Source organism: Elephas maximus, chromosome 3 (genome assembly GCF_024166365.1).
Source record: "Elephas maximus indicus isolate mEleMax1 chromosome 3, mEleMax1 primary haplotype, whole genome shotgun sequence".
NCBI classification, from domain to species: Eukaryota; Metazoa; Chordata; class Mammalia; order Proboscidea; family Elephantidae; genus Elephas; species Elephas maximus.
The window spans coordinates 171,763,280-171,775,242 of NC_064821.1; positions in this window are offsets into that span (position 1 = coordinate 171,763,280).

Consider the following 11,963-nt stretch of genomic DNA (forward strand, 5'->3'; position numbering starts at 1 on the left):
CTTTGCTCTTTGAAGGCAGAAGAGTATTTCAAAATGAAGATAACATGAAATAATTTAGCCTGTGGTGAATTTCTCTTGTTTAAAGGATATTAGAAGATTTAATGGATCTATGGAAATAAATGAGAGGAACTTTAGAAAAAGAAAATGGTTTACAGAACATTTAGAAAAAAGCTCAATAAAGACTTGGAAGATCTAAATGCCACATAGACATACACAGAACACTCCACCCAGCAGCAGCCAATTATACTTTCTCCTGTGAGTACCCAATCAGTTAAAAGGGAGTTTCCTTGGGGGTGTGGTCTGCATCCTAACAGAAGCAGATGTTATAGATTTTTGCTCACTCTGGATCCTGTGGCTGCCTCCTGTTCGTCTGACCTTCAGTTCTTGGGACTTGAGCTATCAGCTTAACTGCAAATCTTGGGATTCATCCATCTTCACAGCCTGAGAGCTGGAGACCTGCCCAGCTAATCTGCCAATCTTGGGTTTGCCAGCCACTGCACCTATGTGAATAGAGAGAAGCCTCTATCCTGATCCACGGACTTGGGAGGTTCCAGCCATTCCCTTGATATATATATATAAGCTTTACTGGTTACAGAACCCAGCCTAAGACAACTGCTAAAGGTATTTCAAGCATAGAAAAAAGATGGAATACTCCCAAACTCTGTCTATGAAGCCAGCATACCCTGAAACCAAAACCAGATAAAGACATCACAAAAAAAAAAAAAAAAAAAAATCCAGACAAGTATCCCTCATGAACATAGACGCAAAAATCCTCAACAAAATTCTAGCCAGTAGAATTCCACAACATATCAAAAAAACAATTCCGCATGACCAAGTGGGATTCATACCATCATGCTGGGATGGTTCAACATTAGAAAAACAATCAATGTAATCCATCACATAAATAAAACAAAAGAACCACATTATCTTATCAATTAATGCAGAAAAGGCCTTTGACAAAGTCCGAAACCCATTCACGATAAAAACCCTCAGCAAAATAGGAAAGGAAGGGAAACTCCTTGGCACAATAAAGGGCATTTACACAAAGCCAACAGCTGACATCATCCTAAACAAAGAGAGTCTGAAAGCATTCCCCTTGAGAATGGGAACCAGACAAGGATGCTCTTTATCACCACCCTTATTCAACATTGTGCTGGAGGTGCTAGCCAGAGCAATAAGGCAAGAAAAAGGAATAAAGTACCCAAATTGGTAAGGAGAAGTAAAATTATCCCCATCCGCAGAAGATATGATCTTATAAACAGAAAACCTCAAAGAATCTACAAGAAAACTACTGGAACTAATTAGAAGATTTCAACAAAGTATCAGGATACAAGATAAACATACAAAAATCAGTTGGATTTCTCTACACCAACCAAGTTGTTGTTAGGTGCCGCCAAGTCGGTTCTGACTCATAGCGACCCTGTGTACAACAGACCGAAACACTGCTTAGTCCTGCGCCATCCTTACAATCGTTATGCTTGAGCTCATTGTTACAGCCCTGGTAGCACGGCAGTTAAGAGCTTGCCTGCTAACCAAAAGGTTGGCAGTTCAAATCTACCAGCCACTCCTTGGAAACCCTATGGGGCAGCTCTACTCTGTCCTGTAGGGTTGCTATGAGTCTGAATCAACTTGACAACAACGGGTATTACTATACAGTGATCACACCAACAAAGAGAACTTCAAAAAGGAAATCACCAAATCAATACCATATATGATAGCCCCCAAGAAGATAAAATACTTAGGAGTAAACCTAACCAGAGACATAAAAGACCTATACAAAGAAAACTGCAAGACACTACTGCAAGAAACCAAAACAGACCTGCATAAGAGGAAAAACATACCATGCTCCTGGATAGGAAGACTCAACATTGTGAAAATGTCAATTCTACCCAAACCAATTTATAGATACAATACAATCCCAATCCAAATTCCAACAACATTTTTTAATGACACATAGAAGCAAATAACTGACTTCATATGGAAAGGGAAGAGGCCCTGGACAAGTAAAGCATTACTGAAAAAGAAGAACAAACTATGAGGCCTCACACTACCTGATTTTAGAACCTATTATACCATCCCGGTAGTCAAAACAGCCTGGTACTGGTACAACAACAGATACATAGACCAACGGAACAGAATTGAGAATCCAGACATAAATTCATCCACATAAATATGAGCAGCTGATATTTGACAAAGGCCCAAAGTCCATTCAATGGGGAAAAGACAGTCTCTTTAACAAATGGTGCTGGTGTAACTGGATATCCATCTGCAAAAAAATGAAACAAGACCCATACCTCACACCAGGTACAAAAACTAACTCAAAATGAATCAAAGACCTAAATATAAAATGTAAAACAATAAAGATCTTTGAAAAAAAATAGGGGCAATGCTAGGAGCCCTGATACATGGCATAAACAGAATACAAAGCATAACTAACGATGCACAAACACCAAGAAGAGAAACTAGATAACTGGAAGCTCTTAAAAGTCAAACACTTGTGCTCATCCAAAGACTTCACCAAACAAGTAAAAAGACAACCCACAGACTGGGAAAAAAATTTTCAGCTATGACATATCCAGTAAGGGTCTAATCTCGAACATCTACAAAATACTGCAACACCCCCAACAACAAAAAGACAAATAACCCAATTAAAAATGGGCAAAGGATATGAACAGACACTTCACCAAAGAAGACATTCATGCAGCTAACAGATACGTGAGGAAATGCTTGTGATCATTAGCCATTAAAGAAATGCAAATCAAAACTATAATGAGATGCCTTCTCACCCCAACAAGGCTGGCACTAATCCAAAAAACACAAAATAATAAATGTTGGAGAGGTTGTGGAGAGACTGGAACACTTAAGGACTGCTGGTGGGAATGCAAAATGGTACAACCACTTTGGAAATTGATTTGGTGCTTCCTTAAAAAACTAGAAATAGAAGTTCCGTACAATTCAGCAAACCTACTTCTTGGAATATATCCTAGAGAAATAAGAGCCATCACACAAATAGGTATATCCACGTCCATGTTCACTGCAGCACCGTTCACAATAGCAAAAAGATGTAAACAACCTAGGTGCCCATCAACAGACTAATGGATAAGCAATTATGGTACATACACACAATGGAATAGTATGCAAGATAAAGAACAATGATGAATCCACGAAACATATCACAACATGGATGAATCTGGAGGGCATTACGCTAAATGAAGTTGATCACTTGCAAAAGGACAAATAGTGTATGAGACCACTATTATAAGAATTCAAGAAAAGATTTACACACAGAAGAAAACATTCTTTGATGGCTATGAGGGTGGGGAGGGAGGGAGACGAGAATTCACTAACTAGATAGTAGACAAGAATCACCTTAGGTGAAGGGAAGGACAACCCACAATACATGGGAAGTCAGCACAATTGGACTAAAGCAAAAGCTAGGAAGTTTCCAGAACACAACCAAACACTTTGAGGGACAGAGTAGCTGGGGCTGGGGTCTGCAAACCATGGTTTCAGGGAATAGCTAGGTCAATTGGCATAACAACATTTGTTAAGAAAATGTTCTTCATCCCACCTTGGTGAGTGGCATCTGGGGTCTTAAAATCTTGCAAGTGGCCATCTAAGATGCATCAATTGGTCCCAACCTACTTGGAGCAAAGGAGAATGAAGAACACCAAGGACACAAGGAAAATATTAGCCCAAGAGACAAAAGGGCCACATAAGCCAGAGACTCCATCAGCCTGAGACCAGAAGAACTAGATGGTACCCAGCTACCATCGGTGACCTCCCTGACAGGGAACATAACCGAGAATGGGAGAAAAGTGTGGAGCAGAACCCAAATCTGTGTAAAAAATCCAGACTTAATGGTCTGACTGAGACTGGAAGAAGCCCCCGAAGCCATGGCTCTCAGGCTCTCTGTTAACCCAGAACTAAAACCATTCCCAAATCCCACTCTTCAGACGAAGATTAGACTGAACTTTAAAATGTAAAATGATACTTGTGAGGAGTGTGCTTCTTAGTTCAAGCAGATACACAAAACCAAATGGATGGCTTCTGTCCAGAGGCAGATCGAGAAGGCAGGAAGGGACAGGAACAGGACACAAAAAACCCAGGGTACAAAGGGGAAGTGTGCTGTCACATTACAGGGATTGCAACTAGTGTCGCATAACAATATGCGTATAAATTTTTGTATGAGAAATTAACTTGAGCTGTAAACTTTCACCTAAAGCACAATATAAAAAAATAAAAGAAAAACCAAGATAAATGCAGAGGAGTATAAAGAAAATAAAGATCCCAATATCAGAGATAAAAAAGAAGTTTTATTAAAAATCTGCCATAAGAAGGAAACAAAGTGTTCTAATATGTAATACAATATGGATGAACTTTGAAAATATTGTAGTAAGTGAAATAATCCAGAGAGAAAAAGATGAATATGTATGATTCCATTTATGTGAGATATCTAGAATAGAGAAATGCATAGAGACAGAAAGCAAATTAGTGGTTACCCTGGGCTGGGGAGGGAGGAATGGGAAGTTAGTGCTTAATGGGCACGGAGTCCGTTTGGGGTGGTGAAACAGTTTTGGAAAGAAGTCAGGATGGCAGCACAACACTGTGTGATGATGCCACTGGGTCATGCAGTTAAAAATGATTAAAATGGCAAATTTTATGGGGTGTATATTTTACCACACATAGAAAATAAAATTGTTAGGATTACAAGGTATGAGACCAATATTTCATAAAGATGTCAAATCATCAAAACAAAGTGTGGTACGGAGGATGAGGAGGAAGGTAGACTTCAGCTCACCCCTGTTAGAACATAGAAGTCAGATGGTCTGCAGGTCTGTGCTAAGTTGGGGACCTCAGAGCCTGTGTCACCAGTGGCCAGCAGGGAGCAGTCCATGTTGCAGATGCTCCCCACCTGTTCAAACAATGCCAGTCTTCCCAGCTCTTGGTTCCGGTCCAGGTTCAGGAGGCAGCCTCTGGCAATAAGGTGGATTCCCGGGGAGCTTTGCCTGCAGGAAGGCCATGCACCAATCCATACACTTAAGTACCTGCTCCTCTGAATAGTTTTAGTTCTCATTATACATGAGAGGGTTGGTCATTCGGAATTATATATCTTGAAAGAAAAAATTACGAGATTCAATTGAGAAAATAGAAATCGTAAAGGATAGACAGCACTAAGATAAAATAGAATAGTAACATTATAAATAAGAGAAAGATTTTTTTAAATTAGCATTCATCCATTCTGTCATTCATTCAGTCAAAAAAGAATCTTTGAGATTCTGGATGTCTTAGTTATCTACCAACCAAACCAAACCATTGCTGTCAAGTTGATTTTGACTCATAGCAACCTTGAGGACAGAGTAGAACTGTCCCATAGGGTTTCCAAGGAGTGCCTGACAGATTCAAACTGCTGACCTTTTGGTTAGCAGCCGCAGCTCTTAACCACGATGGCACCAGGGTTTTCTTCTTAGTTATCTAGTGCTGCTATAACAGAAATACAAGTGGGTGGCTTTAACAAACAAATTTATTTTCTCACAGCTTAGGAGGCTAGAAGTCCAAATTCAGAGCACCAACTCTAGGGGAAGGCTTTCTCTTTGTCGGCTCTGGAGGAAGGTTATTCTCTTTTCAACTTCCGCTTCCTGGTTCCTTGAAGATTTCCATGTGTCCTGTCATCTATATTATCCCATCTCTGCTTGCTAAACCAAAAAAAAAAACCAAACCGATTGCTGTCAAGTTGATTCTGACTCATAACAACTTTACAGGGCAGAGTTGAACTAGCCTATAGGATTTCCAAGGAGCTGCTGGTGGATTCCAACTGGTGACCTTTTGGTTAGCAGTCAAATGCTTATCCACTGCACCACCAGGGCTCTGCTTGCTAGATTTCCTTTAATCTCTTTTTATATCTCAAAAAAGATTGACTCAAGACAGAACCTACACTAATCCTGCCTCATCAACATAACAAAGACAACCCCATTAGCAAATAGGATTATAATCACAGGCATAACTACCTAACCCACAACCATGGCGTGAGTTCCCACACATCGCAACCCTATAGGACAGAGTATAATTGCCCTACAAGGCTTCCAAGGCTGTAATCTTTAAGGAAGCAGACTGCCATATCTTTCTCCCAAGGAGCAGCTGCTGGATTTGAACCACTGACCTTTTGGTTAGCAGCTGACTGCTTTAACCACTGCACCACTAGGGCTCCCCACAGGCATAGAGATTAAGATTTATAATACATTCAATACCTTACTCTGGGATATACTAGGCATCACGAGTAAGATAATCCAAGGAGATTGGATACTTTTTTATTGTCGTAAAAATATATATAGCAGAACATTAGTCAGTTCACCATTTTTCAGGTACACAATTTAGTGATATCAAATACATCAATCATGTTGTACAACCATCCCCACAATCACTGCCAAATCTCCAAGTAGGTTGGCTATTAAAGGTTGGAGTAGAGTAGGAACAACAAGGGGTAGATTTTTTTTTTTTTTTAAATATGGGACACTCTTCAGTGTGTTTAAACACCCACAGGTAGTAGAGAGGGAGAAAGGTGGAATGTAGGAGAAGGAGGCATTGCTTGCTAGGACAAGGTTTCTGAGGACATGGGAAGATGGGCCCAGAGCACAGTGGACCCTTCAGAAGGAGTCCAATTCTGCAGAAGGAGAAGGACTAGACAATCGGGTTCTCAAACCCAGGATCTACAGGGGCCAAGACAATCATGCCAATGGGTGAAATGGGTCTGAGAAAGACAGTACGGAGAGGTATATACTGGGGAGGTCCCATGGGTGGTGCAAAAGGTTAAGCACTCGACTACTAGTGAAAATATTGTGGTGCCTTGGAAGACACCTGGTGCCTGGTGATCTGCTTCTGAAAAGCACCGCTCAACTCTGCACACGTGGGATCACCATGACTCAGAATCAACTCGATTGGTAACTAACAACTGAGCTTGGAAAAATGTAGGTCACATTCTTTATGAAGCATAAAAAGGAAGTGACTAGAAATACCTATAATACTGATTCTAAAAGGCACTTTTTTTCACATTCTAACATTTCTGAAATCAGGATATGTCTTACAATCCATGGAAAATTGTAGTTTACATGGTAGAACTTTGTTTTATTTCTTATATGTCTCTAAAATAATAGTGCATCCTACAATCAATGACATCTTAAATTTACTGGAATAGAGTCTGTTTTTTCCCCACTCTCTCCAAACTATAGCTCTTAATTACAGTCTGTTTCTCAGAACAGACTTGCATAATTTGTTAGTTTCCTCAATAAAAGTTTCCTTTACCTGTTGCTCTATACAGGTAAATATAGATGCAGGCGTGGCTATAGATTCAAACCATTTAACAAGAGTTAAATAAGCCCAGGTTGGTTGTTTAACTTTTATTTAAAACAAAATAGCCCTTACCCCCAGCTCTGTTGACTTAAAAGCAGTAATTCTCAACCTTGTCTGCACGTTAGAATCACCTGGAGAACTTTTAATAAAAATACTGATGTGGGGCCCCATCACAGACCAGTTAGGTCAGCATCCCCGAGGGTGGTGGCATCAGCAAGTTTTCAATGCTCCCAGGTGGTTCTAGGGGATTCTCTTGTGGGCCAGTGTGGGGAGAGCTGCATTACAACGCATGCTGCCTCCTTAACCAGACACACAGAACATCCGCACTCAGGGTTTCCTGAGAACATGTAAGTGTGAGCTTTCTGCCACCTGGTACTATCAAAGCCCAGCTGCAAGACGTCATATTCCAGAAGATCACTAAGGACTCTGCAGCCTGCCCATTCTTTTAGATCCTTTAAGTTATAGCCTTGGGTTAAAACAGACCTTTGGAGAGGGGAGCCCACAGGCCATGACTTTGGGTCACTCATAACACGGCTTTAACAGAACAGAACTTTGACATTTTGATCCCTGAGACCCTTGGGGAAATCCCCTTTAGGACACTTGATACCCTCTAACATTACCTCAAAACAATGTTTCCTGCTTCTGGGGAGCAGTTAGGATTAGCAGCCTATTTATGCAGCAGTTAAGAGCTTGGCTGACAACCAAAAGGTCAGCAGTTCAGATCCACCAGGCACTCTTTGGAAACCCTGTGGGGCAGTAGTACTGTATCCTGTACGGTCGCTATGAGTTGACATTGACTGGAGAGCAACAGTTTTTTTGTTTTTGTTTTTTGGGGAGGTTTGGGTATTGTTTATGATTCTTACGAAAGCACTTAGGACAGGTGTGTCCCTTCCCAGGTTGTATATTACAGGTCAGCAACAAAGAGCCTGAAACTTTTTAAGTGTTTCTTGCTGTTAATGTGTTTCCATGAAAGAGGCAGAAAGCTGTGGCTCAGAGACCAGGTAGGAGGAAGGGAACCGTGAGTGGCTGTGGCCTGTAGCCCTTCGTCCCTGTCCTAAGAAAAGCGATAGATGGTCAGGACACCTCCCCTCCACCTCAGCATTAGCCCAGGCTTTCCTGCAGGGGCCTGGGTACAGGTACTAGGCTCCTCACACCCCCGTGAGCTGAGCCAGCTCTGGGGCCTGGATCACCGGGTGATGGAGAACTCCAGGTGCAGGCAGAGGGCAGGGTCAGCGCAGGCACAGTCTAGGAATCAAGGGAGACAGGAAGGCTTGTGGCTCGGTCTCTTGTGTGGAGTCCCATAATGCCCCTCACACTGTCATTAACAGAATCCAAGTATGGCCTGGCCCAGGAAGGGGAGGCATTCCTAATTTAGGTGGATCTTAAAACATCTCCACAGAAAAGTGTTTGAGAAATTATCCCAGGAAGCAGACTTTTTTCCCCCAGGTGAATATTATTCACTGTAATGCAGCATCTCCTTTGGGATCCTACAGGAGATGTTTCCTTAAGGCGCCATGACCAAGAACAGAGGGACTTCTCCAAGTCACTGGTACCTTTTTTTTTTTTTTAACAGCTTCATTGAGGTATAATCCTCATACAATAAAGTTCAACAATTGAAAGCGTACAATTCAGTGGTTTCTAGTGTATTAACAGAGTCTGCGGCCATCGTCACAATCAATTTTAGAATATCCTAGTGAAGGCACTAAATCCACACTCCTACAGAAATTAAAACAAAATTTTATTGAAGGAATAATTTCATTTTGCAAAACGCAGAAACACGTGGCATTCAAACAGACTGCAGCAGTGCTCTGCTTTGCAAGGAGAACAGTGAGGGTATTTAACAGGCAAAATAAACAAAGGCAAACAGTTTTCACGTCAAAGAGGTTGCAGGGGAAGGAGGGAGAAATGTACAAGCAGTTCTTAGACTATAAACTTTCTTAATATCAATTTCTAGCCTAACATAAATCTTTCATTCTTGACACAGTTTGACTAAGGCAGTATTTCTAAAGAGAAATGCATGTAAAAAATTTTTTATTGTGTTTTAGGTGAAAGTTTACACAACAAATTAGGTTGCCATTTAACAATTTTTATACATCTGGTTCCTTAACATTGATTACATTTTTCACAAGTATCAGCATCCTCATTATTCCCATTTTTTGTTCTGTCTGTTTCCATTAATCTAGCTTTCTTGCCCCTCCTTAGCTTCTCATCTTTGTTTTGTGGTAAATGTTTTATGGTTTCATGTGGTTGATTCATTTAAGGGACCATAGTATTCACAGGTGATAGTGTTTATTTTACAAGTCAGTCTATTACTTAATTCTTTTTATTGTGTTTTAGGTGAGATTTTAGAGAGAAAATTAGTTTCTCATTCAACTATTTATGCCCCAATCTTTTTGTGACATTGGTCGCAATCCCCGTGATGTGTCCTTCCCACAACCCAACTCCTTGTTTCATTCCGTCCATTTTTCTTGTCTCTTCCTGCCTTCTTGTCCATTGCTTTTGAGCACGTATTGCCTTTGGTCTTCTATACATGATTGAACTAAGAAGCACATTCCTCAGTGTGTTATTGTTTGTTTTAAAGACCTGTCTAATCTTTGGCTGAAGGGTGAACTTTGGGAGCGGCTTCAGTTTGTTACCGCAAATTGCGGGTTCGAGCCGCCTGCCGCAAAGCCAATACTGAGACAGGAGGAGGTAAGCAGTAAGAAGGCTTTATTAAATACTGGTATTCAAGAGACAGAGGGGATTGAATTCCTCCCAAATTCTGTCTGCCCTAAAGGGTTGATGGGAGGGTTTTATATGGGAAAGATCAAGGTTACCTAATGTTTTGAGCACGTAGTCCACAGATGGTCCTAGACATCACAAAACAACTACAAAAACTCTTTATTAAACTAAAGATAAACATGTCAGGCATCTGGACTCTAATCAGTATATTTGTAACAGGCTGAAAAACACTCATAAGAATCTCTCGGCTACTGGAGCTGTTTTGCCAAGTCCACTGTGGCTGAGATAGGGAGCAAGAGAGAAAGCCTTCCTGTTGGTTTGCAGGCTGAAGGCCATTTCTCAAGAGAACAAAGAAAGAAGAAAAGAGACCAAGGCCACAGGAGCTGAGATAGCTCCACACCCCTTTGGAAGAGACTGGTGCAGCTGGTGCAATTAAAAAATGTTTAGAGATTACTTAGAGCATCACTATGGCATTAGTCATGTCAAGCTCTCAATCACCTATTTTCAATAGGGGAAAACATGTTGTAAGGTATTAGGGTGTTTGTTATGTTTAAGAGTGGAACAGGCTGCTCACCTATATTTTGAACAGAACCTGTGCCATTTTCCAAGGACTAGAGATTAATCACAGCTTATATAGCTATACTAAAACAAATGAGAAAATATATTCTCTCTCTAATATTAAAACACTGAAAAAATGCATTTTCACTACTTCAAGTTCTGAGTTAAAAGGACATCTGGGGTCCATAGTCTCAGGGGTTCTTCCAGTCTCTGCTAGAACAGTAAGTCTGGTCTTTTTTTGTGAATTTGAATTTCGTTCTACATTTTTCTCCCACTCTGTCTGGAACCCTCTATTGTGATCTCTGTCAGATTTGCTGGTGGTGGTAGCCGGGCACCATCTAGTTCTTCTGGAATCAGGCTGGTGGTAAACATTCTTGATGTGGAAGCTTAGTGATGGATTGTAGGCTGAGTCAAATCTAGCTGGAATCCTTCAAATGCAAAGTTGACCATTGAGTCCTAACCACAGCTTAGGGTCAGGGTCTCGAAAACAGCCTGACTTTTGCCATGTTTTGATTTCATTAGATTGAACTAATTACTGATGTTTTAAAACCTCCTCTTTGGTGGGTGTGAATGTACTAGTAGTTTCACGAGAATAGCTCTCTACAGGTTCTTCTAAAAGCCGTTCTGTGCATTCTTTTGGACTCTCTCATTTTGACCTTTCTAATGTGAGGTTTTTTGGGTTTGAATCTTTATTAGACCCTCTTTCTGGCTTTGAATCTTTAGTAGCATCTCCTCCTGAGAAGAAAGGATGTTCAGACAGAGTTTCCAGACAAATAAAGAGGCAGAGGAGGATACAAAGAAGAGGCTGCCGACAGGCAGGCAGAGGAAATTACAGCGGAGGGTGTCAGAGGAGGGTGCGGAGGGTGTCAGAGGAGGGTACGGAGAAACAGCTGCCAGAAGAGGGGCAGAGAGAGCTACGTGGGGGGGGTCGGTAAGTACACCAGAGCTCTGGATTTCTAATTCTTTATCTTTCTTAGTTAATTCAGAAACTGAATCCTGCAATTCTTTACTCTGTTGAGCCAATTTAGATACAGAATTCTGCAAATAATTTATTTTACTTTGTTAATGTCATTTAGAGGCTTCAAGCTGCCAATCAAAAAAAAGTCATTGAAATTTTTTAATTTGGGACGCTTTTTGTTCTAATTCACTGCACAAGTAAGTTATTTAGAAAGTTCAAAGGTCCTGTGAAGCGGCCACTCATGCAAATTGTCTTTCATCAAATCATGCCAGGCAGACAAAAATAAGCAAGAACCATAATGCTTATTCATATAATGAGAGGGAGCCCTGAGAGGAGCTCAGTACTGTTCTTAGATTTGGCATGTCCCATATTTCCAGAG